This window comes from Balaenoptera ricei, chromosome 14 (assembly GCF_028023285.1).
Source record: "Balaenoptera ricei isolate mBalRic1 chromosome 14, mBalRic1.hap2, whole genome shotgun sequence".
Lineage (NCBI taxonomy): Eukaryota > Metazoa > Chordata > Mammalia > Artiodactyla > Balaenopteridae > Balaenoptera > Balaenoptera ricei.
The window spans coordinates 47,452,132-47,479,984 of record NC_082652.1 but is presented as its reverse complement, the minus strand read 5'-3'; the positions used below and the strand labels follow the sequence as shown (position 1 = coordinate 47,479,984).

Here is a 27,853-nt window from a genome sequence, read left to right as displayed (position 1 = left end):
TCTCCTATGCATCTACCATGTGCCACGCCGGGCACCTGGGGTTTCAGCAGGGAAGATGAGGAACAAATCCCTTGCCCCTGTGAGTCTTACATTCTAGTTGAAGAAGCAGAAAAGAAGCAAACAAACATATCTTTCAGGTAAATATATATTTTAAAGAAAAATAAAGCAGAGCAAGGGTGTTGGATGGGAGCCTATTTGAAGTTGGGTTCTCAGCTATGGTGTCATTGGGGGAGGACAAATGTAGCTGTGGGGAGAGTCTAGCAAAAATCTTGGGAAGTGTATTCCGGACAATGGGGGCACACAAAGGTGGACCTGACCTTGGTGTTTTCAAGAAACGCGGTCAGGCTGGAGCAAAGGGGCAAGAGGAGTAACATTAGAAACCGACTTTGGATACAGATCATTGTCTACACTATTCCAATTCTAAGTCTGACCTCAGTGTACCCGATTCCAGGAAAATGGCCCCTCCTGCAAACAGCTGAAAATACACATATTAGTGAAGATGGATATTATATAATAGTTCAAGTGTGCATTGCCTCCAATGGATTTTTAAACATTAACATGATTCATTTATTTGGGCTCAACTATCAGCTGATTACACTCCAAGTGTTCCTTTCTAAATCAGTTAAGCATGCATTTTCCAACAGCCACAGTGCTTATGTAGTAGTGTAATTTTCTAGAATGACCCTTAAAGTCCTATTTAGCACCTCTGTACTTAATTACGGTATTAATAATAGTACATAGCCGGGATGATAGCATTATTTCTGTGAGGAAGTCAATTCTGGGTTCCACTCAGTGGGGTCAGTTCGCATCTCCCCACTCTCCAGTTCCCATACAGCCCACTCTGGTTCTGCTGCTTTATAGCCTCGGAAGCAGCGGTTAGCAGTGAGGTTTCTAGGATTCTTGTGGCATCAGAGGGAGTCCTGGGCCATTAAAGAGGGCTCTGATGATCAAAGTGGCAGTAGGGAATCACACAGGCATCCCGAGAAGCAACAGGAGGGGCGAAGATCGCACTTGTCCTCAGCAGTGGAAGGAAATGGGAAGTAAAGGTGATGGGAAAGCAGGCAGCAGAGAAGAGGCTAGAATCCCAGGTGATTCCAGCGCAATAGGGAGAAGACATCCAGTTAGTACCGCTCTGTTGCCAACACTAGGGGGCGCCGTTGTCATTGAAGGGGTGCCCCTCACACTGACTTCAATAACCTTGGAGTTGTACAATGGGGGGGCTCTGTTTTCAGCAGGATATTGGAGGAAGTGAACTCCTGAATGAGACATCCGTGTCTAGGTAAGAGATGGTTATATGTCAGGCATTTGTAAGTCGAAAACGACCTTACAAACTTTTATTTATATGTTATAAAGTTCTCCATATATTAAAAAAGTATAAATTTAATAAACCAGGAGATACAGTAGGATTATATGGCTTCATGCTTTTTCATAGACCAAGTTGTGTGACCTCAACTGATAATTTCTCTCCAGAAGTGCATTTCGAACGCATCCTTCCGACAGCATTGTGGATGAATGCAGAGAAAGCTAAGAATGAATACAGGCAGGATAATTAGGAAGTGATTGAAACAATGCAGGTAAGAGATGTTCAGAGCCCGATCTTGGGCAGGAGATTGAGAACACTTAGGCTGTAAAATTGGACAGGCTTGAGAAATCTGACATGAAGGCAAGGAGGGAGAATAGCAAAGGGTGCTCACTGGTTCCTGATTGACTAAGCAGGTGCCAGTGAACGCTGATGAAGGAACAGTTTTGGGGGAACGATGGTGAGTTCACTATTAGACACATTGAGTTAGATGCACCCAGGGAATATACGTATGGAAAGATCCAGCAAGCCTGGTTCAATGGGGAGTCCAGTGTTGGAGATAGTGATCCAGGTGTCACCAGCCTGCAAGTGACAAGTAAACCAGGAGAATGCAAGGAAATGGTGCTAAGAGCTTATAGAGGACACAGGTCCAGGAAAGAATCTTGAGGATCAACAGCATTTAATGGTCAGAGAGAGGAGAGGTCCTGGTAAGAGTTTATATTCTGGAAAATCAAAGGGTGTATCTTTAACTGGGTTTACAAAGCACCTAAACCAACCTATCTGCTCCCTGGCTACTTAATACTGTTCAATGATGATTGTTAAGAACACGTACAATGAACATAAAATAAGTGGCTCCTTCCTCCTTTAAACTCTTACTGAAATATATCATGTAATAATTTGCAAAGAATTTAACATTGATTAAAACAGGATTAAATAAACAGTCTTTGGTGATCTTTTATTTTTTTTAAAATTATTTTTATTTATTTATTTATGGCTGTGTTGGGTCTTCGTTTCTGTGCGAGGGCTTTCTCCAGTTGCGGCAGGCGGGGACCACTCTTCATCGCGGTGTGCGGGCCTCTCACTATCGTGGCCTCTCTTGTTGCACAGGCTCCAGATGCACAGGTTCAGTAGTTGTGGCTCACGGGCCTAGTTGCTCCGCGGCATGTGGGATCTTCCCAGACCAGGGCTCGAACCCGTGTCACCTGCATCGGTAGGCAGATTCTCAACCACTGCACCACCAGGGAAGCCCTTTGGTGATCTTTTAGAGGAGACTTTTACAGGTTATAAATATGTGCGTTGACTTGAAAATTTTTATTACAGAACAATAAACTTATTTCTGCCAATTTCATATCTGTTTGGTTAGCCCTAATAACATCGTTACAGTTTTCATATTTTAACACTGTCAACAATGATTATGTCATCATTTTCTAATCGGAAAATACATCTTAGTTTTTTTAGGAAGAAATTAGAAGCAAATATGAAAAATATTAACAATGACTGTGTGATGGTAGAATTTTATTGTTGTTATAACACATATTTAAATTTCAAAAGATTAAATAGTTTAAAAAAACTGTTTATTTTCCATATTTTCCAGCTGCAGCCTGCAGTGAGAACATGTGATCACAAAGTTCTTTTTATACATGTTGAGTGTGCCAGGATTTAAAATCTGACCTCACGATTTATTATGTAAGGTATTTTTTATGTAAAAGGCTACATTCATAAATAGAAAAGTCATTCTACAGTTTTATTTTCTAGTTTTATATTTTTGACCATAATAAAGAAGTATCAGTATTTCATTAGTGACTGAAGACCTGCCCTCATTTCTGTTTCAACATGTGTGATTCTAAGAGATTTCAGTAGAGCTATGGTTTTTCAAGTTCTGATTCCTCCCACTCTCATAGCCATTGACACCACCATTACAGATGCCACTGCTGCCAGCTGAAACGAAGGCACTGTAGCCAGAGGAAAACCATCCTGTAAGCAGCCATTGCAGGCCTGTGCCCCCAGACTAACTGGAGGCTGGCTGATGAGAGGTCCACAGTAATGGTTTTGTCAAGTTCTTCTCAAGGCAGCCTCTAGAGGGCAGAGAAATCACAAGCCCGTGAGCAGTTCTGTGCAGCTACCCAGTATTCTGTATCCCTTCTTTAACAATGTTATGTGGTGTGCTTTTTTAATTTCATTTCAAATTGATTTGTTTTCATAATATATTTGACCAAATTTCAAAGTTATGAAAGAATATTCTTGTTCCCCAGAAACAACCAATACTACCCAACATCACCAATTCCTTATATGTCTTTTCAGAGACAGTGGTGTGTGTGTGTGTGTGTGTGTGTGTGTGTGTATCACCCTATCTTCTCCCTTATTTTTATGAAAATGGTAGCATCCATACACCTTATTCCATGTCTTGTTTTTTTCACTTAATATTGCCTTGGGTAAAATTCAAAGTAAGGATATAGAGAGCTTTCTTGTTTATGGTTGCAAATTCTAGCTATGGGTGTGCCATAATTTTCCAACTGATAGTTCAGTGAAGGGCATTTAGTTGTTTCTGCAGTACTACTGAGCCTTGGACATGCATAATTTCATTTACACATTGAGTACATCTGTAGCTTAAAAACAGGGAATTGCTTCACACAATTATGGGGGCTGGCAAGTCTGGTATCTGTAAGATAGGCTAGCAGGCTGGAAACTCAGGCAACAGGTGATGTTGTAGTCTTGAGTCTGAGCCTCGTAGAGCAGGCCAGCAGGCTGGGAACTCAGAAAGGATTTTTTTTTTTTAATTTATATGGTTAATTCATTCATACCTTCGCTTTGAATTCAGCCAACGAATATTTAATATGTTCCATGCTCTGCACTAGGCATAGGGTACATAATGTGAGCAAACACCATTCTTGAGGTGTTTTCACATGCTTGTGACAAATCTGTCACATTTCTGGCAGTTGCCATATTTTCCCTGCCAGAACCAAGGAGACACTTGCTTCCTCTCTCTTCATCCTCCCCCAAATGTTTTCCCACTGCCCTGCTCCTGCCTGCCAACCTGTTTTGAATGGCTTAGGTGTATCTGTCCCCCTCCACCCCCAAAACACACACACACACACACACACACACACACAGACACACACACACATACTTTCATAGATGGGCAGAGCTGCTGGCCAGAATCTCTGCTCAGGCTCTTCTGCAAGCAGGAACACAGTCTGCATAGATCTGAGGTTGTTGTAAGTCCTCTTCTCCTTCTCCATCTCTATCTGATACCCAGTGGTTGAGGCCCACAGATTTCCCCCTGTGATCCCCATGAGGAGAGACCCAAGTGGGCCTCCTGAGAAGTGTCTGAAATGCTGGGGAAGCTGGAGGTCCACCTTGGGCTCTCTTTTTCCCCCTGGGGAAACCATAGACCAAGGGCGGGGACCTCTTGGTGCAGTGCTGTGCTGGCCTAGGGGAGGGGCAACAAGCTCCAAGTGAAACTTCTCTTACCCGTCAAATGTGGTCCTTCTCCATCTCTGTGGTCCAGGGTGAGGCTTAAGCCTCACCTCCTGTCTCCACCCCGGGTTCTGGGATTTTCACAACGGTGTCTTCTCTCTGGATAGTTGCTAGCTGGTCTTCCTTTGAGGGGGCTGAAGTCAGGAATGACCTATGGTGCCATCTTCATGACGTCACCCTCCAGAATGGATTTCTATTTCACCATCTTGGAGCAGAACTCCTTTTATTCTTTCTCTCTCTCTTTTTTTTTTTTTTTTTTTTTTGCTCATAAGGTCTTCAACTGATTGGATGGGCTGCACCTACATCACTGAGGGTCATCTCCTTTACTCCTTTAAAGTGAACCGATTGTACTTGTTAATCATGTCTATAAAATCCTTCACAGCAACATCTAGGCTAGTGTTTGATCAGACAAATGGCATAGCCTAGCCAAGTTAACACAAAAAATTCAGAGGCTGTACTGATTTACTCTCTTACCTAGAACGTTTGAGAGGGGCATGCCCAAGGTAGCATTAGAGGATAGTTATCAAAAAAATTTGAAAGAGGTTCTTGTTTGCCTCTGTAAACCATCTTATACTATTACCCTAGTAATAGCAATAACTCCACTTGAATTATCTCTTACAATGTTTTGGAGGCTGTTCTTACTTTTGCTGGGGAAGGTGGGGGAAATGATATTGAACTGGATTTTTAAAAAATTCTCCTTTAAACCTTAAATTCCCTCTGTAAACAAAGTCTTTCCAAAGAAAATCTCTCTCTCCCCCTAGGACACTGCTTCCTCTGCAGGCTTCTCAAAAAGAGTGCTGAGAATCATCCTTGCTCTTGTGTGTCTCTTCCAGGTCATTTCATCTCCTCCCCAAAGCACCCACTCTTGAATCTCAAGTCACCAGGCTTTTCAACCACTTCTCTTCATTGCTGGTGTTCTCCACCAACTCCCAGATCACATTCCTTCGTTTCTCTCTCTCTCTTTTTTCTTTTAGTTCCTGGATCACTGTTATTCTCTTCAACTCTATTTCTGTTCCAATGATTGGCTATTTGAGTATCTACACAGGTGAGGCTTTCACATTCTGCTCTGGTTGAACTGGATTTTTAAGGATGAGTAAAGATCTAGGCAAACAAGGTGCGAAAGGGCTAAAATTAAGGTTTTGTGAATAGGGAACTACAGAGTGAGATTCAAATTAAGTTGGGGCAAGATCATGGCCATATATAATTTTCTTTCTTTCCTCCCTCCCTCCCTCCCTTCCTTCCTTTCTTCCTTCCTTCCTTTCAACTGAAGTATAATCGACATACATTATGTTAGTTTGGGGTGTACAACATAATGATATGGCATTTGTATACATTGCAAAATAATTTATTTAGACTCTAGTGAGTATATGATGAAAGTCATGAATATTTTAATTGTAGGAGTAACAGGCTAAAATTTGTGAATGTAAAGATAACTTGGATTGTAATGTAGAAGATCAGTTGGAGAGAATTGTTGCCAGGGATTCTACCAGGCTAAAGAGGTGTGTCTCTTGGTGTCATATTATTTCTTAGGTGATATTTTTGTTCATTGTGCCACATCCTGGATTTCGGAGGCCAAGGTAAATATATCCTGATTGGCAATGTCACCCCGTCACCCGGCTAGAGTTGGGCTCACTGGTGAAACATCTTCAGGGTACCCAAAAGAAGTTAGGTACTTGGGATACCATAGCCTTATTGGTCCTGTCCTTTAAGCTGAGTAGGACAAGGGGGGGATTTTACTTTAATTTCTCTGAAGATGGATGGGAGTAGAAAAATGTAATTTAGTGGATAAGTGTGTAATTTTGGAGCCAGGAAACCTGGGGTCGAATCTAAGGTCTGTTTTGCAATTGGTTATGTGATCTAGAGAGGCCACTTAATCCCTAAATGCCCTTTTCCTTACATAAAATGTAGCAATGAAAATAAAAATAGTACCTTTGCCACAGAATTATCATCCAGAGTACACATAGGGCAGTGCCTAGCACATACTAAATCTTAATAAATGTTAACTATTATTGTATTTGTTTATATTACTTTGTAGCAAGCTAACTCTTTGGGAAAAGTCCTTTATTTAGCGTTTCAAACTCCCATTTGCAAAGCAGGGGTAAAGAAATAATCTTAGTAGGTTAGAGACACATAGAATATAATGTTGCAATTAAATAATCATAAAATCACATTTATATTAGCTTTGTTGCTTTTTAACTGTATCATATGGAGTAAGGGTATTACTTGAAAAAATGTTATTTGTGTCAATATGTGTGCTGTGTGTGTGTGTACTGGATCACCATGTAAAATGTATTTTTACTCTAGCTCACAATAAAAATATTTTTAACAGTTTGAAAAGAAGCAGTGAGGCTAGAGCCCTGAGGCACTGTCAAGACCTGAGACCCCCAAACGTTGCAATTGTTCTACCCTAGGAAGAGGAAAATTCAAAACACCTAAGCTTCTACCACGTTCCTGTAGGACCTTCCTGGGATCCTTGGTTGGTAAGAGAATGCAAAGGGGAGATCCTTAGCTTATTACTGTCTGCCCTTCTAGACATGCCTGGATTCCCAAGGTCCAGCAGAGGTCCAAGTTGCACTATTAAACAAAACAAAAACAAAAACAGAAGCACAAAATGAAAAAAAGCCCTATATAATATATCCTTCACTCTAGCCAGTGTTTGCCTCTTTTCTTCTGGGTCCCTGGGAAGCCCGAGAACTGCCTGAAAGGGTGGTCAACCTCCTGGTATATAAATGGGTGGGAAGTAGCACCAGGCTACTGTGAAAGGGCACCAGAAACCTGTTATCTATTGAATATCTATTGAGAACTATTGAGAAGTTCAATACCACCAGGAGGCATGTGGCATGGTAGAAATTCCATACTATAATAAAGTGTGAATAATGAATAAGACTTTCTAGAAAATTGTCTTGTGGCCCAAAAATAATGTAGGAGGCTGAGAAGAAAATTTCCATTCTCTCCTTTTAGCACTTTGACCCTTTCTGCTGCTGTATGCCCCTGTTTTTTCAACTTGGCCATATAAAGATGGAAAAAAGGATTTGGGGGAAGAGTATAAAAATTAAGAATTTAAATAAATAAGTCTAATAGATATTATGACAATAAATAAAAATTTAAAATAGATTTAAAAACTGAAAGCCTAACAGGTAAAAGATAAAAGGTAGAACTAGAAAGATAAATTTTAAGATGAAAGCACAGCCTGTGAGATTATAAAGTTAAAAAAGTAAGGCGACCAAGGTTAAGAACAGGAAAAAAGAAAAGAAATACAGGACAAGAATTTTTTTTTTTTATCATAGTAAGTCAGTGCAATTTATTATTGTAGTTAGAAGCATAGCCTACCATGTTCTCATAAAACAGAGTACTAGTGAAGTACGAGAAAACAGTTCACAGAGATGATAGCCCTTTAGTCTTTTGTGACTTCAGAACTTAAAAAGACAAAGGCCAACTAGACTTCTATTTGACATTCAGATAGTTACTTGCTCAACACAAACTGAGTTAGGAGATAGCTAAACATCTCATTCTTATCTACTTACGGTGTTCTCAGAAAGTTCCTATTTGGACATGGATAGTTCTCAACTGGCTGCACATCGGAGTTTTATCTAAGAAGCTTTAAAAAATTACCAAATGCCCAGACCAATTAAATCTGGAGGGTGGAGCCCAGAACATTAGTCTTTATGTTTTCCCAGGTGATCCCAACTTGCAGCCAGGCTGCACACCACTGATGTATCCCTTTCAGAAAGCTGTTGCATGAAAGCCATGTCGTATCTAGATAGTACTGTTTATTCTAAATTTCACCAGGAAAATGGACTTTTAGAAGAAGACCCAGCTGCGCTTCTACTAAAGGCGCAGCTTCCTGTTTCAGAAGCGCTGGTCCTTGGAGGTTATCTGGAGCGCTGCTTGAAGAGGAGGGAGCCCTAGTCTTGGCAGAGGAGGCAGACTTTCAGGCTCCGGCAGAAACGAAGAATGTCCAGACACCCATGAGCACCAGGATGATGTATGCAGACACCAGCTTTAATCCACAACGAGGATTTATGAAGCTCAGGGCTGACATCAGCAGATAGGGGAGAAGAACTACAAGGAGGGCGGACCACTTTGTCTTCTCACAGGCATCCAAACACACAGTGCCCCAGAACACGTGCAGCAATATGATCACCAGCGTCATGAAAGCTGAATTTAGGAAGCACTGGGGAGGGTCTCCATGAATGCCCACCGTGCCCGGCCCCAAAGAGTCAGACAGGGTATTTACAAAGGAAAATTCCACTCATGATTCCAAAGCTCAAACCAGAAACATAAGCCATTAATCCCACAGAGGGTGCTGTCCCACCTGGGTTTATACTCTTCAAGCCCACACGGGCTTTAAAAAAAAAACAAAGTTTATAATATGCAAAACGGCACATTTCTTGGATAAGGACTGAGACTAACTCTCCAAAGATGAGCAGATATTTCTGTATTGGTCCATCTTAGGACAAGAATTTTTCATTGGTAAGATTTTGTGTGGTTTTTTTAAATTAAAACATTTTCTAGAGTTGTTTTATTCCTTTCAAACTAACCATTTTAAAACAAAAGCTTTAATTGTGTGTGTGTGTGTGTGTGTGTGTGTGTACATGCGTGTGAGTGTATAAAACAAAAGAAAGACACGGGGGATGAGCGCTACCAGCTCCCTCCTCTGGCTTCTGGCTAAAGTCAGAGTTACTCCTTCCGACAAAGCCCAGACACAAGTGGGGACATCTCACTCTGATTCAGTTTCTGAGGAAATCCCGAAAAGGTGCAACACATTTACAAACCACTGCTCAGATATGGAAGCAAACGTAGGCTTCTCAAATATTCAATCACGGACTTAACGGAAAGTGGGCAGGGGGACACACGCATGTCAGTTCACTGATTTCAGTCCTTTTCAATTCAAATCGTCTCTTTCAACTCCATCTTCAAATTTCTTCTTCTCTCCCCATCTCCAAGATGGCATCTATGGGGTTGGGTTGGGGGAGCTTTAAGGGTTCTCATGGTGACAAGGAATTGAGGGACTTCTTATCCACATAGGAGAGGAACAGTCCTTCTGAGCCCTCTCTGGTTCCTGCTCTGGGGTTTGGTGTCCTCTGAAGGGTTAGTGGCTGGTGATACCTGGTGGTGTTTGGTACTGTGATGGTGTCCATAGCCAAAACCCACCATTTGCCCATCAGTTTTGAAATGCTTGACATCTCTCTATCCCGGGCCTCAGAAAGTCAACTGGTCATCTCAGTGTTTCTTTGCGACTTCCTAGGGCACACACTAGTGTCTGGAGGCACTGCACCCTCCACTCAGGCATGGGCAACCAGGCGTGGTATTTCAGCTTCATCTACCTGTTCTCTTCCTGTCACATATGATACAACCTCTTCTTGGAGGCTCTCAGCTTTCCCAGGTTCTGTATGGTGAAGGAAGCAACTAGCTCCAAGTTTCCCTCATATTTGTCTAGATACATCTACTTCTTTGTTCCCTCTGGAATTTGGTCTGGAGCAAGTTGCCAGAACACATATATCCTTTGCTCCCCTTTTCTCCTTTCCCTTTCCACCTTCTCTGGGAATGAAAAGTATAGTCTTTAACCTTCCTTTTCCCATGGCAGGGATCCCCCTTACAGCATAGCCTTGCTTCTCCCTATCGCTGGCTTAATGGTAAAGTCGGCCAAGTCTGAATCTTGATGTACTAACTGAAGCTTAAAGAATTTAGAAAACCATTTCTCTTCCAATAAACCTTATCTTAGTAATCTCTTGCTAGGGACTCAAAAAAAGGTACTTTGGTCATCAAAAGCCCAACATCTAGCTCTATCTTCTGGGAAGCTGTTGGTTATGAGGGTCCACAGGGAGGTTAGAACTGATTTCCCCCATAAGCAGTGCCTTCCCACAGGCAGGAATGGAGAGGAGCAGAGTGGAAGGTCACACCCACCCTCCTGGCCATTCACCTCTATCTAGGAGGATTCTGCCTGTACAGCTGTGCTCTCCTGACTTGGAAGTTAGGGCTGCCTCTCAGTGGTTTTGCAAGGCTGATTCTACAAGCATCACCCTTCCAGCTCTGTGGAGGCCACGGGGTTAGGTGCAGTACGATGCTGGTTCCCACAGGGATATATGGAGAAGTGAATGTGAGGCAACTTCCGAACAGTTTGAAATAGTTCCTTGAGATTTCTGATGTGGGCTAATCATAAGACATTAAGTCAACACAGCATCTTCTCACTACTTCTTTCTTACAAATAGGTCCTGTCTTATTTCCATCTAGGTCAGAGTTTCTCAGTCTCAGCACTATTAACATTTTAGGTCAGATGGTTCTTTTCTGTGAGGGGCTGTCCTGTGCATTGTAAGATATTAAGCAGCGTCTCTGGCCTCTATCCACTGTTCGCCAATATCAGTTCTTACCAGTTGTGACGACCAGGAATGTCTGCAGACATTGCTGAATGTGCCCTGGGGAAGCAAAGCAGCCCTGTTGAGAAACACTAATTTAAACCTTGGTCTTATTGTGATGTTGTTGTGATGTTTTAATTGTGTGCTTTTAAAAAATATTGAAATATTTTACTTATTTCTGATTCCTGAAGTAGTAAAACTAATCATAAAATATTTTCCACATAAGTTTTAACATTTTGACAGTTTCATCCATGCGTGGCTTTCCCCCCCCATTTGTACCCATACAAATGTTTAAATAATTTTCTTTATAAAAATGGCATTTGCCATTCTGTTTTGAATTTTTCTTTTTTATTTAGTAATACTTGTGTTTCTTATTTTTGATTTGTCTGTTCATATCCTTTGACTTTTTTATGTTGAGGTGTTATATTTTTCTTATTAACTTGTAAAATATATGTGTGTGTGGCTAAAGAATATCAACTTTTGTTTGTTATGTATGTTTCAAATGTTTCCCAGAATTTAATTTATGTTTTTCTCATCTACATAAATTTTAATTTTAATATAATCAAATTCATTGATATTTTCCTTATTGTTTTAACTTTTTTGGGGACATGTTTAGGAAAACCTTTCTGATCCCAAGATTCTAAAAATATTCACCTATATTTTCCTCTATCTCCATTTTAGTGTGTTTAAATTTTTTTGATTATTATTTTATTCTCCTTTAAATTTTTCTTCATTTCTGTAAATTTTTTGTCTTCTGCTTCTTCTAGCTCATTTTTTATTAAATTAAGGTAATTAATTTATTTATTAAATTATTTTACATCTCTGAGCTTTTGCAGTTTCTGCTTTGTAGTGTTTCTTCATAGAGGCACTTCTCTAAGTTTAAAAATTCATGTTAAATGTTTGCTCACAAATTTCAAGTGCTTCATAGTCATAGTTTTCTGACAAGTGCACTCATCTATTATTGTTTTGTTGTTGTTTTTCACAATTTTTTTCCTGTATTAGCTTTGTGTCAATGCTGTGCCCATCCTTCACCCAATAAAAATGGGCTATTTTAGGGCTTCCCTGGTGGCGCAGTGGTTAAAAATCCGCCTGCCAATGCAGGGAACACGCGTTCGAGCCCTGGTCCGGGAGGATGCCACATGCCGCAGAGCAACTGAGCCTGTGCGCCACAACTACTGAGCCTGCGCTCTAGAGCCCATGAGCCACAACTACTGAAGCCCGCACGCCTAGAGCTCGTGCTCCACAACAGGAGAAGCCACCGCAATGAGAAGCCCGTGCACCACAAGGAAGAGTAGCCTCCGCTTGCTGCAGCTAGAGAAAGCCCACGCACAGCACCGAAGACCCAACGCAGCCAAAAATAAGTAAATAAATAAATAAAATTTATTACAAAACAAACAAGACAACAAAAAAAGGGTTACTTTATGACCCATCAGTAAATGATTTGAGTTTTCCTAGAAAAGAAGTTCCTGGGGGTAGAGATTGGGCAGAAAGATCAGGCTAGTTGAAGGACTTCTTTGCAGCCTCAGAGAGAGTCCACCTCCTGTAGAGGGGGCCTGTGTGCCCCCATTTGCTGTGCAGCCCTACCCCCTTTCCTTCTTTGGACGAGACATGGTTCAGGGAGACTCGGCTACCCCCTTACCCCATCCTCCCCCTTTCTCAACCCATTTCCTCCGCTTGTTGATGCAAACAAGGGACATGGGCTTTTGCCTCTAAGAGGGGCTCCCCATTTTCAAGAAATGTGTTTTTGCTACGCCCTGTAGCATTCTCCATGCTCTCTTCCCCAATACAGGCATGAGTTCTGGCTGATCTCTGCTGATTTTGGCAGATCTTATATGTTTTAGAGTCTGCATAGTATATCTGACTCCTGGTTTTGCTGAAAATGGAGTTTGTGGAATTTTATTCATTCTCCTTTTTGCTTTTATGTGACTTCCACAAAGTGAACAGGGAAAAATCCTAACTTAGGTAGCTATGTTTATCCTGGAAGTCCTGAGTTTAGTTTCTGGCAATTTTAAAAAGCTGTTATTCAGTCTAGTAGTTGTTGTACTACTTCCAGATTTTAGAGGAAGCAGTATGTCATCTGCAAATAAAGATAATTTTTTTTTAATCAGAATTTTTTCTTTGGAGTATAGTTGCTTTACAATGTTGTGTTAGTTTCTGCTGTACTGCAAATCATTTTTGTCACTGCCTCTTCAATGTTTATAGCACTTAATTCTTTTCCTTGGTCTGTTGTTTGGCCAAAACATTTTGGAAAATATTGAGCATTATTGGTGATAATTTCCTTCTTTTTCTTATTCCTCACTATAAAAAGAATGCCTTGGGATTTCACCATTAAGTGCATGTTATGTACTAGATGCTTTGTTAGCTTCATGTTTGACCTTATTCTGCGTTCCAGCTCTCTCCCCTCCACAACCATGACAGAGGCACTCATCCATCATGGCACTCATTCCTGCTGAGCCTGATGGGACTTCATATGTGCCATCCTTGTTCTAAACAATAAGGCATTTGCATTTCATTTGAAGTAGGTCACCTGACTAAGACAAGGTTCATGCTTCTAGAAGAAATAACAGTTGGCGAGAAGACTATTACAGCCAATCCCAACATGTATTTTCTTCTTCATCAGCGTAGAGTTGGTATCATGACAGTAGACAAAATCACACTGGGTAGTGATTTTTATAAAGAGAGAAGTAAGTATTAAAGCTTGGGAGAAAATAAGTAAGCATGAGTTGTGCCAACCTAAAGACTAGCATTTATCTCCAGCAAATATTGGGGCATCTATGCCCAGAGGTTTCTTAGAAGCCCTCTCTCCTTGCCCTTCTGCCTCAGTTCCTGATGCCTACCTCCCATGGCGTGCTATGTCCTCTGTCAGTCCTGTAGGTCTGACCTCTCGCCTGCCTGAGCACACGCTCTGTTACCTCGCAGCTTTGACTGCCACCCCTGAGACTAGCTGGTGACCAGTCGTCGGCATCATTATTCTTGGCACAATATCAGAATGGACCTAGAGGGAAATTGTCCTCAAAAGAGATAACACATTCGTTATTTTCTTTCATCTCCCGTTTATGCTGATTTAGCGGTAGGAACACATATTTGTTGTTTAAATGTTTTATTTTGGTAAGCGTACATTTGCTCATGTAATATGGATCTGGAAATGAGTCTGGAAATAACCTCTGAAGCTATCTGATCTCTAACCCTTTGATTTCCATGGAAGACTACTGTTAAATCAACTAGCACATAAGCTCATGGACCTATTTTTACCAACTCTGATGGCTTATTAAAAGCAAGAGCATGATGTTTTAAGCCTCAGTCAAAACAGAGAAAATACGTTTTAGGTTGTTTTCACTGTTTTTGGAGGAGGTCATTGAGAGGACATGACCATCGGTTGACCTGCAAGCTGGACCTGGGCAATCAGAGGCCCCTCACCCCCTCCCCATCTTTGGAATGAATGTTCAGCCCACTGTTCCCACAGGGGTAGCTGTTCCAAGGGCACAGATGTGAGAGAGGAAGGTGTTGTTGAGACCATGTGGATGGTATACAGCACAGAACCCCATTAAGCCCGCTACATAAACTTCTAAGATTCTGGTGGGCAGGTGTGGAGATCTACTCATCTTGCAGTGCCCAAGACAGGCCACATCAGTAAGTTCCCTTGCTTATGAAACCTGCCACCTGTCAGTCTGGATGGTCTGTCTCTCCTTGCCCTCTGTGTACGGGGGCCAGTTTGCAAGCCAACACTTGTCAGGTGCAGAAAACGATGTTTTTAGGCTTCTTGTGCCTCAAACTCTTGGCATGCTTAGAAATTCTCAATCTCATCACCGTGAGGGAGTGAAAAAGAAAGCTGATTGCAAATCTAAGTATTTGGTGCCTTTTGCCGTGTGCACTATCCATAGTATTATATATAATTCAGGAGCACTGTTTGAGTGCTTTGGAGGTTAATAGAGAAAGGCACTTCCAAAATGATTCTATGTCTGAGCTTTTCTCATGAGGGTCACATGTCTATAATAATAACTCATTCACTCTGCTACAACCTAATAAGGATGAATTGTTTAGTTATTAAGAATATTAATTGAGTTACAACATGGTCCTGAGCGTATGATCTCATCCCATGCTTGGTGTACTGATGGAGCACGATATCCAGCCTTACGTGTCTGTAGTGGGGACCTTTCAATCAAGTGTCAGTATTCAGGGATATTACAAGATTCAGTATATTAATAGCTCATAGAAAAGATTAAACACGAGGCATGTACTAAAATGGATAGATGCTGCTTCAACTCCTCTAATTCTTTTGGAAGTTCACTTTACCAATTGTATTTCTTAGAACTGAATGGATCTCTTCTGGTAGCACATTAATGTTGGATGTCATTGTGGATGTGTGATGACTTGCGGTACCTCCAAGGAATCGCTCTCAACGGCAGAGAGCTCAAGGAGATGCTCTGGAAGCAGCTCAGTTTCCGCCATCCCCTCCGGGCATTGATTTGGGATGGGGCAGTTATCTCTCCTATGTTGCCTAAGAGCCTAGGTTCATGGTGTCTCTCTACTTCCTCTCCTTCCCCAGTGGTAACCCCTCTCTGACCCTGTTTATGGCAGTGCAGCCCATAGGGTCAGATCAGGTGCAGAGCTAATCATTATGTTACTGTGAGGAAATTCTAGGGTATGAACTAGGTGGCTGAGGTTAATTACAAGCTGAGTATCTCATTACTCAGTTCAACAATGGTACTGAGCATAAAACATTCTTTCAGGCATTCTCTGTAATCACTCTCATTACTAGTCCCAAAGCCAATTTCTAGACCATTTTGATTGTTTTACCCAGTTCTGAATTCTCTCTGAGACCCCTAGATTCCTGGAGACTTGGGACCTTTTGAACTCTGGGTCCCAGGTCTGCCCCTTCAGCCTCCTAGTTGACTGGTGGTTAAGAGAGCCGTGAGTTAACAGTGGTAACTGGTTAGTTAGCCATACTTTTGATGAAACATTTTCAGAAGCTTCTGTCTGAATTCCTCTCTCTCTCTGTGTCTTGTATTATTCCCACCCCCTTTCACTCACAGCACTGACGAGTTGAATGAGCGTTGAAATTGGAACCAGAAGACTTGAGATTGGGTCCTAGGTTTGCCATTTACTAGCAGTTGTGCCTGGGAAATTTCTTTAAGTCTCTGAGCGTCAGTTTTCTCATTGACAAAATGGAGAAACTTTTGCCTTTCTTACTTTACAGGGCTGTTGTGAGGTCAGATTAGCATAATGAAGGCCACAGTCATGTGTAGTTTGATATTTCACCATAGGAGGCTGTGATTCCATTAAAAAGACAGTTCTAAACATGACAGAGATTTGACTAAGAAATGAAACACTACTGAGAGTCAAGTGAATTGACTATGATTAATGGTTCCTATATCTGAGTGACTTAGAATTAGTGGGGTCAGAAAAACAGTATTTTTATAAGAGCACCATAGGATTTCCAGATAAAACACGCAATGCATGGCACATGGGACATCCTTATACTAAAAAGTTGGTCATTGTTTATCTGAATCTCAATTTAACTGGGGATCTTGTATTTTACTTGCTAAAGCTGGTGATGCTACACGGGTAATTCTCATGAGCGAGCTGCTTTTGAAACTACTGACCCACATCCTGCGTAGGGCTTGATTGAAAGCGAGGGAAATGAGCTGACTGCCTCTATAGAGGATTTCAGATGCTCCCGGGAGAAGATCATGGTCTTTTCTCATGAGAATAAAAAATCCTGCCTCACCACCTCCTCTAGGCTTGACATTTTATTCTTAGAATTGTGTACATTGCAAATGTAACTATCCGAGGGAAGGGGAGAAACTTCAGGTAAGTATCCATTATTTACATGTTACTGTAGTTGAACAACCTAAAAATAATTTTTGAGAGTAAGTGAAGAATATGAGGCCCTGAATCTCTCTGGAAAGGGGAGGATGGTGGCCTGATTTTAGTCCCAGAGCTGGGATGTGGGAAAGACTAAAGACACACATTGCCTAATCCCCAGGCCTGCCCTGGATCTGACTTGTTCTCAGTTACAGTGAAGCCCAGCCTCGTAGGTGGCCTGTGTGACCTCTCTCCATTCAGGCGGAAGGCAAGTGGCAAGAATGGCCTTGGGGGAGCAGTAACTTAAGCATTGTAGTACCAGTGGGAAGATCCTGACAGCAGACAGAAAAACAGCTCGGGTTTTCTTCTTGCTCTAGTTCAGTGTTGTCCAATAGAACTTTCTGCAATGAGGAAAATGTTCTGCACTGTCCGTTACTGTAGGCACAAGCCACAGGTCACTACCGAACACCAGAAATGTTGCTAGTGTCACCGAAGAACTGGATTTGAAATTTTATTTAATTAAAATTAAAATAGTTGTAGGTGGCTAGTGGCTACCATATTGGACATGTGGTTTATGGGTCAATATCAGTCTACATTAGAGTCACTCCTTGGCCGGCAACTTGTGGGCTGTGTAGACACAGTTTGCACAGTTAGAAAAACAAACTAACCTGATTTAGTTGCCAACATTTAATAATTAGAACATTTCCAATGAAAAACTTAATTTCTGGCTTCTTTGGAAAATATCAGGATATCTGAAAACACCAAGCCAACAGTCCTTTAAGGCACCAATTAACTTGAGCTTATCAGCGTTATTTTGTTTTGCTTTGTTTTATTTTACTCCCCACCTGTTTTCCTCTTTTATTTTATCTGCCTGGCTGCCACAGGAATTTGATTTGGGGATCCCTGTTTGAGAAACAACATTTCAGTTTCACTTTTATGAAAACGAGTTAATTAAACGCCTAATTTTGAGGTGCCTTTTACAAATATCAATTAGAAGCTGCCTCTCTCAGACTGACTAAAAAAGGGGCCCACGTACAGGAAAGCAGTAGTTTCAAGCTCCGTCAGAGCAGGATTGCAAGCTGGATTCATCATGTTCTAAGTGGACAACTTTGTGACAGTCCTTTTGCCTCTCAGAAACTCAGTTTCTCCCTCTATAACATGAAGCCAATAATGGTAGCTACCTCATAGTGTTGTTATGAGGATTTTCTGCAGTGAGGTGTATAAAGCACTTAATATCCATGATCAGTAATAAGCTTAAAATTTAGAAAGTAACATTTTCATTTGAGTTATAATTTTTATACTTAGATAACATCAATTTTGGAAGAAACTGGTGAGAACTAAACAGTGCTTGGAAAAAAATGCACTTTTTTGTTAATAAATGAAAAAATACAGTGCTGCAGCCTACACAGAGGAAATAAAATGTTCTTTTCATATGTTTCCTGGGTTAAACTCATTGTTATAATCTAATATATCCCATAAGAAAATAACTGCGAGAGATTAACCAAGATGGCGGAGTAGAAGGACGTGCTGTCACTCCCTCTTGCGAGAGCACCAGAATCACAACTGGCTGCTGGACAATCATTGACAGGAAGACCCTGGACTTCACCAAGGAGGATACCCCACGTCCAAGGACAGAGGAGAAGCCACAGTGAGACGGTAGGAGGGGCGCAATCAGAGTAAAATCAAACCCCATAACTGCTGGGTGGGTGACTCACAGACTGGCGAACACTTATACCACAGAAGTCCACCCACTGGAGTAAAGGTTCTGAGCCCCACGTCAGGCTTCCCAACCTGGGGGTCAGGCAACGGGAGGAGGAATTCCTAGAGAATCAGACTTTGAAGGCTAGTGGGAATTGGATTGCAGGACTTTGACGGGACTGGGGGAAACAGAGATCCCACTCTTGGAGGGCACACACAAAGTAATGTGTGCATCAGGACCCAGGGGAAGGAGCAGTGAGCCTGGGGGAGACTGAACCAGACCTACCTGCTGGTGTTGGGGGGTCTCCTGCAGAGGCGAGTGGTGGCTCTGTTTCACCGTGGGGATAAGGACACTGGCAGCAGAGGTTCTGGGAAGTTCTCCTTGGCGTGAGCCCTCCCAGAGTCTGCCATTAACCCCACCAAAGAGCACGGGTAGGCTCCAGTGTTGGGTTGCCTCAGGCAAAACAGCCAACAGGGAGGGAACCCAGCCCCACCCATCAACAGTCAAGTGGATTAAGGTTTTACTGAGCTCTGACCGCCACAGCAACAGGGAGGGAACCCAGCCCCACCCATCAACAGTCAAGTGGATTAAAGTTTTACTGAGCTCTGACCGCCACAGCAACAGTCAGCTCTACCCACCACCAGAGCCTCCCATCAAGCCTCTTAGATAGCCTCAACCACCAGAGGGCAGACAACAGAAGCAAGAAAAACTATAATCCTGCAGCCTGTGGACCAAAAACCACAGTTACAGAAAGATAGAGAAGATGAAAAGGCAGAGGGCTATGTCCCAGATGAAGGAACAAGATAAAACCCCAGAAAAACAACTAAATGAAGTGGAGATAGGCAACCTTCCAGAAAAAGAATTCAGAATAATGATAGTGAAGATGATCCAGGACCTTGGAATAAGAATGGAGGCAAAGATTGAGAAGATGCAAGAAATGATTAACAAAGACCTAGAAGAATTAAAGAACAAACAAACAGAGATGACCAATACAATAACTGAAATGAAAACTACACTAGAAGGAATCAATAGCAGAATAACTGAGGCAGAAGAACGGATAAGTGACCTGGAAGACAGAATGATGGAATTCACTGCTGCGGAACAGACTAAAGAAAAAAGAATGAAAAGAAATGAAGACAGCCTAAGAGACCTCTGGGACAACATTAAACGCAACAACATTCGCATTATAGGGGTCCCAGAAGGAGAAGAGAGAGAGAAAGGACCAGAGAAAATATTTGAAGAGATTATAGTCGAAAACTTCCCTAACATGGGAAAGGAAATAGCCACCCAAGTCCAGGAAGCGCAGAGAGTCCCATACAGGATAAACCCAAGGAGAAACACGCCGAGACACATAGTAATCAAAGTGGCAAAAATTAAAGACAAAGAAAAATTATTGAAAGCAGCAAGGGAAAAACGACAAATAACATACAAGGGAACTCCCATAAGGTTAACAGCTGATTTCTCAGCAGAAACTCTGCAAGCCAGAAGGGAGTGGCATGATATACTTAAAGTGATGAAAGGGAAGAACCTACAACCAAGATTACTCTACCCGGCAAGGATCTCATTTAGATTTGATGGAGAAATCAAAAGCTTTACAGACAAGCAAAAGCTAAGAGAATTCAGCACCACCAAACCAGCTCTACAACAAATGCTAAAGGAACTTCTCTAAGTGGGAAACACAAGAGAAGAAAAGGACCTACAAAAACAAACCCAAAACAATTAAGAAAATGGTCATAGGAACATACATATCGATTATTACCTTAAACGTGAATGGATTAAATGCCCCAACCAAAAGACATAGACTGGCTGAATGGATACAAAAACAAGACCCATATATATGCTGTCTACAAGAGACCCACTTTAGACCTAGGGACACATACAGACTGAAAGTGAGGGGATGGAAAAAGATATTCCATGCAAATGGAAATCAAAAGAAAGCTGGAGTAGCTATACTCATATCAGATAAAATAGACTTTAAAATAAAGAATGTTACAAGAGACAAGGAAGGACACTACACAATGATCCAGGGATCAATCCAAGAAGAAGATATAACAATTATAAATATATATGCACCCAACATAGGAGCACCTCAATACATAAGGCAACTGCTAACAGCTATAAAAGAGGAAATCGACAGTAACACAATAATAGTGGGGGACTTTAACACTTCACTTACACCAATGGACAGATCATCCAAAATGAAAATAAATAAGGAAACAGAAGCTTTAAATGACACAATAGACCAGATAGATTTAATTGATATATATCGGACATTCCATCCAAAAACAGCAGATTACACGTTCTTCTCAAGTGCGCACGGAACATTCTCCAAGATAGATCACATCTTGGGTCACAAATCAAGCCTCAGTAAATTTAAGAAAATTGAAATCATATCAAGCATCTTTTCTGACCACAACGCTATGAGATTAGAAATGAATTACAGGGAAAAAAACGTAAAAAGGACAAACACATGGAGGCTAAACAATACGTTACTAAATAACCAAGAGATCACTGAAGAAATCAAAGAGGAAATAAAAAAATACCTAGAGACAAATGACAATGAAAACACGATGACCCAAAACCTATGGGATGCAGCAAAAGCAGTTCTAAGAGGGAAGTTTATAGCTATACAAGCCTACCTCAAGAAACAAGAAAAATCTCAAGTAAACAATCTAACCTTACACCTAAAGAAACTAGAGAAAGAAGAACAAACAAAACCCAAAGTTAGCAGAAGGAAAGAAATCATAAAGATCAGAGCAGAAATAAATGAAATAGAAACAAAGAAAACAATAGCAAAGATCAATAAAACTAAAAGCTGGTTCTTTGAGAAGATAAACAAAATTGATAAGCCATTAGCCAGACTCCTCAAGAAAAATAGGGAGAGGACTCAAATCAATAAAATCAGAAATGAAAAAGGAGAAGTTACAACAGACACCGCAGAAATACAAAGCATCCTAAGAGACTACTACAAGCAACTTTATGCCGATAAAATGGACAACTTGGAAGAAATGGACACATTTTTAGAAAGGTATAACCTTCCAAGACTGAACCAGGAAGAAACAGAAAATATGAACAGACCAATCACAAGTAATGAAATTGAAACTGTGATTAAAAATCTTCCAACAAACAAAAGTCCAGGACCAGATGGCTTCACAGGTGAATTCTATCAAACATTTAGAGAAGAGCTAACACCCATCCTTCTCAAACTCTTCCAAAAAATTGCAGAGGAAGGAACACTCCCAAACTCATTCTATGAGGCCACCATCACCCTGATACCAAAACCAGACAAAGACACTACAAAAAAAGAAAATTACAGACCAATATCACTGATGAATATAGATGCAAAAATCCTCAACAAAATACTAGCAAACAGAATCCAACAACACATTAAAAGGATCATACACCACGATCAAGTGGGATTTATCCCAGGGATGCAAGGATTCTTCAATATACGCAAATCAATCAATGTGATACACCATATTAACAAATTGAAGAATAAAAACCATATGATCATCTCAATAGATGCAGAAAAAGCTTTTGACAAAATTCAACACCCATTTCTGATAAAAACTCTCCAGAAAGTGGGCATAGAGGGAACCTACCTCAACATAATAAAGGCCATATATGACAAACCCACAGCAAACATCATTCTCAATGGTGAAAAACTGAAAGCATTTCCTCTAAGATCAGGAACGAGACAAGGATGTCCACTCTCACCACTATTATTCAACATAGTTCTGGAAGTCCTAGCCACGGCAATCAGAGAAGAAAAAGAAATAAAAGGAATCCAAATTGGAAAAGAAGAAGTAAAACTGTCACTGTTTGCGGATGACATGATACTATACATAGAGAATCCTAAAACTGCCACCAGAAAACTGCTAGAGCTAATTAATGAATATGGTAAAGTTGCAGGATACAAAATTAATGCACAGAAATCTCTTGCATTCCTATACACTAATGATGAAAAATCTGAAAGAGAAATTATGGAAACACTCCCATTTACCATTGCAACAAAAAGAATAAAATACCTAGGTATAAACCTACCTAGGGAGACAAAAGACCTGTATGCAGAAAACTATAAGACACTGATGAAAGAAATTAAAGATGATACCAACAGATGGAGAGATATACCATGTTCTTGGATTGGAAGAATCAACATTGTGAAAATGAGTATACTACCCAAAGCAATCTACAGATTCAATGCAATCCCTATCAAATTACCAATGGCATTTTTTACTGAGCTAGAACAAATCATCTTAAAATTTGTATGGAGACACAAAAGACCCCGAATAGGCAAAGCAGTCTTGAGGCAAAAAAATGGAGCTGGAGGAATCAGACTCCCTGACTTCAGACTATACTACAAAGCTACAGTAATCAAGACAATATGGTACTGGCACAAAAACAGAAACATAGATCAATGGAACAAGATAGAAAGCCCAGACATTAACCCACGCACCTATGGTCAACTAATCTATGACAAAGGAGGCAAAGATATACAATGGAGAAAAGACAGTCTCTTCAATAAGTGGTGCTGGGAAAACTGGACAGCTACATGTAAAAGAATGAAATTAGAATACTCCCTAACACCATACACAAAAATAAACTCAAAATGGATTAGAGACCTAAATATAAGACTGGACACTATAAAACTCTTAGAGGAAAACATAGGAAGAACACTCTTTGACATAAATCACAGCAAGATCTTTTTTGATCCACCTCCTAGAGTAATGGAAATAAAAACAAAAATAAACAAGTGGGACCTAATGAAACTTCAAAGCTTCTGCACAGCAAAGGAAACCATAAACAAGACGAAAAGACAACCCTCAGAATGGGAGAAAATATTTGCAAATGAATCAACGGACAAAGGATTAATCTCCAAAATATATAAACAGCTCATTCAGCTCAATATCAAAGAAACAAACACCCCAATCCAAAAATGGGCAGAAGACCTAAATAGACATTTCTCCAAAGAAGACATACAGATGGCCACGAAGCACATGAAAAGATGCTCAACATCACTAATTATTAGAGAAATGCAAATCAAAACTACAATGAGGTATCACCTCACTCCTGTTAGAATGGGCATCATCAGAAAATCTACAAACAACAAATGCTGGAGAGGGTGTGGTGAAAAGGGAACCCTCTTGCACTGTTGGTGGGAATGTAAATTGATACAGCCACTATGGAGAACAATATGGAGGTTCCTTAAAAAACTAAAAATAGAATTACCATATGACCCAGCAATCCCACTACTGGGCATATACCCAGAGAAAACCGTAATTCAAAAAGACACATGCACCCGAATGTTCATTGCAGCACTATTTACAATAGCCAGGTCATGGAAGCAACCTAAATGCCCATCAACAGACGAATGGATAAAGAAGATGTGGTACATATATACAATGGAATATTACTCAGCCATAAAAAGGAACGAAATTGAGTCATTTGTTGAGACGTGGATGGATCTAGAGACTGTCATACAGAGTGAAGTAAGTCAGAAAGAGAAAAACAAATATCGTATATTAATGCATGTATGCGGAACCTAGAAAAATGGTACAGATGAGCCAGTTTGCAGGGCAGAAGTTGAGACACAGATGTAGAGAATGGACATATGGACACCAAGGGGGGAAAACTGCGGTGGGGTGGGGATGGTGGTGTGCTGAATTGGGCGATTGGGATTGACATGTATACACTGATGTGTATAAAACTGATGCCTAATAAGAACCTGCAGTATAAAAAAACAAACAAAACAACTAATACTAAACTTTCATTGGGTTATTTGTATGGAAACATGTTAATATAAATGTTTCAGACATTACATGAAATTTCTAAAAATCTTATATTTGTATTTGTATGGAAATATGTATGGAAATATGTTAATATAAATGTTTCAGACATTACATGAAATTTCTAAAAATCATATTTGTATTTGTATGGAAATATGTATGGAAATATGTTAATATAAATGTTTCAGACATTAAAAAAAAAAAAAAAAAAAAAGAAAATAACTGCATTTTGAGCCTGTCAAGATAAAATTGGCTTATTAACACACTTTTCTTTGCTTAGTGGCATTGTTAATTTGGAATTTGAAAGGAACCAAAAAATAGAAAAAGAAATCGAATTCAGGTGGATTTCAACGTCACCAAAAGCCCTTAAACATGGGACAATGAATATAAATGTGAGCACAACAAAGGAATTTAGGAAGGAAGAAGTGAAAATGGTCTTCCTGAAAGATACTATGTGAGGAATGCAAAAGGAAAGAACATGTATCAATAGAAGAGCAAAAAACAATGACAACCACAAATTTTTGCAGAAATCCAGTGGTAAATAAGAAAAAGACTGTATGTTTTAGACTAGTGTCTACACCATCAGGAGAAGCAATGACCAGCAGAACTTTTCAAACTTTTAAGGTTACTGATGTTTGGAAAATGGCAGGAATCTAAACTTAAGTGACTATAATCCTCTTAGGATATTTGGTTATTAAAAATTACTTAGGAAACAAACATTTGAGCATGAGCTGAATCCAGGGCGATGGGAACAACCAGTCAGTGCTCTGCTGTCAAAGAGTTATCATCAAGTTGGAAGAGGTAGGAGGGAACAGAGGCTAGTATATGGGAGATAGAGGATGACTGGTGAATTCAGAGGGGCATTGCATAGTCTTTACTTTTTAATAATCCCATGTCTTTCATTTTGAAATGGGGTTTGAAAGATGAATAGATGAATAAGAGCTTACCAGGTGGACAATGGGAGAAAGTGATCCCAAGCACAGGGACCAGCATGTTCAAAGGCTCAGAGACTTAAAATACTGAATAAAACATGGAGAAATTTTTATTCTCCATAATATGGTGCACAGAGAAGGTTGGTGGGATGGCTTACATTGCTAGCAAAATCGTGTGTAAGGATTTTGGGATTTTGGAAAGGAGAGGGGACCATGAAGGGAAAACTGAGCATGATGTTGAAATTGTGTGGTATGTGATGTAGTTTTTCCTCTGTGCTACCCCCAATCTAGTAATCCTAGTAGGCTTAAGAGATGCTTGATGTTTGGGAATTATTTGTGGATACCAGTCTTGGGAAAGAGCCAAGGTCATGGGACCAGGGGCAAGAGGGCAGACACAAAGAACCACCAAGACCACTGCTGATGTTATGTCATTCTTGTGCAAATTTTACAAAGAAACCTCTTTGGGACTGGGTGGTGGCTTTGTGCAAAAATAAGGCATTTGCAGCCCCACAGCAGGTGCACAGCTTTGAGGGAAAATCGCCAATGTATTGCAGTTCCCACTCATCTCCCTGGTTGCACACCCTTCTGCAGTGCACAGCCTGCTCAACCCTATGTGGCAACCCCCATCATGAGAAAGTATGCATAGGGGAGGGTTTTTGACTGTCACAGGTCATGGAAGTGGGGTTTAGGCCAAGGTCACCTAATCCCTAACATGTGCACGTGTACAATTTGTTCAGGGAACTCTGAGCAGATCAGTATTTTTGGAAACTATGTTTTTAAAGGAGTGTATTTGTTTCTTGGGGCTGCTGTGACACGTTACCAAACCTGGATGGTTTTAAAAAACAAAAATTAATTCTGTCACAGTTCTGGAGGCCAGAAATCCAGAAGTCTGAAATCAAGGTATCAGCAGGGTTGGTTTCCCCGGTGGCTCTAAGGGAGTTTTCATTCCATGTCTCTCTCCTGGCTCTGGTGGGTATGGGCAGTCCTTGGTGATCCTCAGCTTATAGACGCCATTCAATCTGTGCCTCTGTCTTCGCATCATCTGTTCCTCTGTTATAAGGACACTTATCATTGGATTTAGGGCTATGCCTATTACATTTCCAAAGACCTTTTAGGACATTAGGTCACAATCACAAGTCCTGGGTGGACATATCTTTTGGGGGCCACCATTCAACACACTACAAGGGGAGTCATGGGAAGCCATTAGGCCAGCAAACAGGCAGGAATCTCCCATCTGATATTGTGTGATCACCGCATTGCTTATTTATACAGTAAGTCCCCTACATACGAACGAGTACCTTTCCGAGAGCATGCTCGTTAAGTCCAATTTGTTCGTTAAGTCCAGCAAAGTTAGCCTAGGTACCCAACTAACACAATCAGCTATGTAGTACTGTCTGTAATAGGTTTATAATACTTTTCACACAAATAATACATAAAAACAAACACAAAAAATAAAGAAAACATTTTTAATCTTACAGTACAGTACCTTGAAAAGTACAGTAGTACAGTACAACAGCTGGCATACAGGGGCACGTTTGCATCTTTGAAAGCTCTCAACTAGAAGGTTCATATGTAGGGGACTTACTGTATCAGCTTATGTCTCACTGATATTAAAATATTTGTCACTTACTTGATGTTTATTTCAGCCTAGGCCGTCTTTCTTCATTTTATACTGTGTGGCTTGGTTTTACTCTGACAAGGCAATTGTTTCAATCAGAAAAACATAGTTTACATTTTTGCATTTCTTATTTCTGAAAGATGAAAACTCTCTGAGTTGTTGCTGGGTAGTCTTTGAGTTTAAGCCTAAATTTTCTATTTGCCTAGATCTTGTTTTAAATTGTTGGTATCCTAGAGACATCATTTCCCTACTTATTAGTCTTTGTGGATTGATTTCCATTGAAGTATTAAAACTTTCCCACAACTGATGAATTCTCTTTGGCCCTCTGTGTTTCAGAATACTCATAGTCACATGAGCATTCTGAAACACAGAGGCCCATGGGTTTTAAAATTGGAATAAAGAAAAGGCTCTTTTTCTGAAATGGGTTTAATCGCAAAACAAAATAAATTCCTCTCTCATGGAATTAAAGAACGTTAGAGGCAAAAGGTGCTTGTAGATTAATCTAATCTAGCTCACACATTTTACAGACAAAGAAACTGATGCAAGAGATCTTGGCTTGTCAAAGATCACACAGCCAGAGGGTGAAAGAGAACCCATTTACTTTTACTGCTTAGATTTGTAATAGTTGTGAAAATTGAATGCATAGGTAGATGCTCTAATGAAATGAAAACTAATTTGAAACAGGCATTTCTATTTCATAAGGATGCATCTAGAATAACCCACCTGGTCTCATGTTGTTTCAGTCACTTAATTCCAAAACCTGAAGATGGTCTCTCTCCTATATTACATCACTATTTTGCATCTTTCTAATTAAATATATCAGTTGAATTAATGAATGCTTTGCTTTTTTGACATTATTTTCTTTCCTTCTGACAATATC

The 27,853-nt window shown here is 40.5% G+C and overlaps 1 pseudogene; it reads right to left on the bottom strand.

Annotated features, from left to right (window-relative positions):
* Positions 1-8,649: 8,649 nt before the first annotated feature.
* Positions 8,650-16,234, bottom strand: LOC132347348 (gamma-secretase subunit APH-1B-like; annotated as a pseudogene).
* Positions 16,235-27,853: the final 11,619 nt, after the last annotated feature.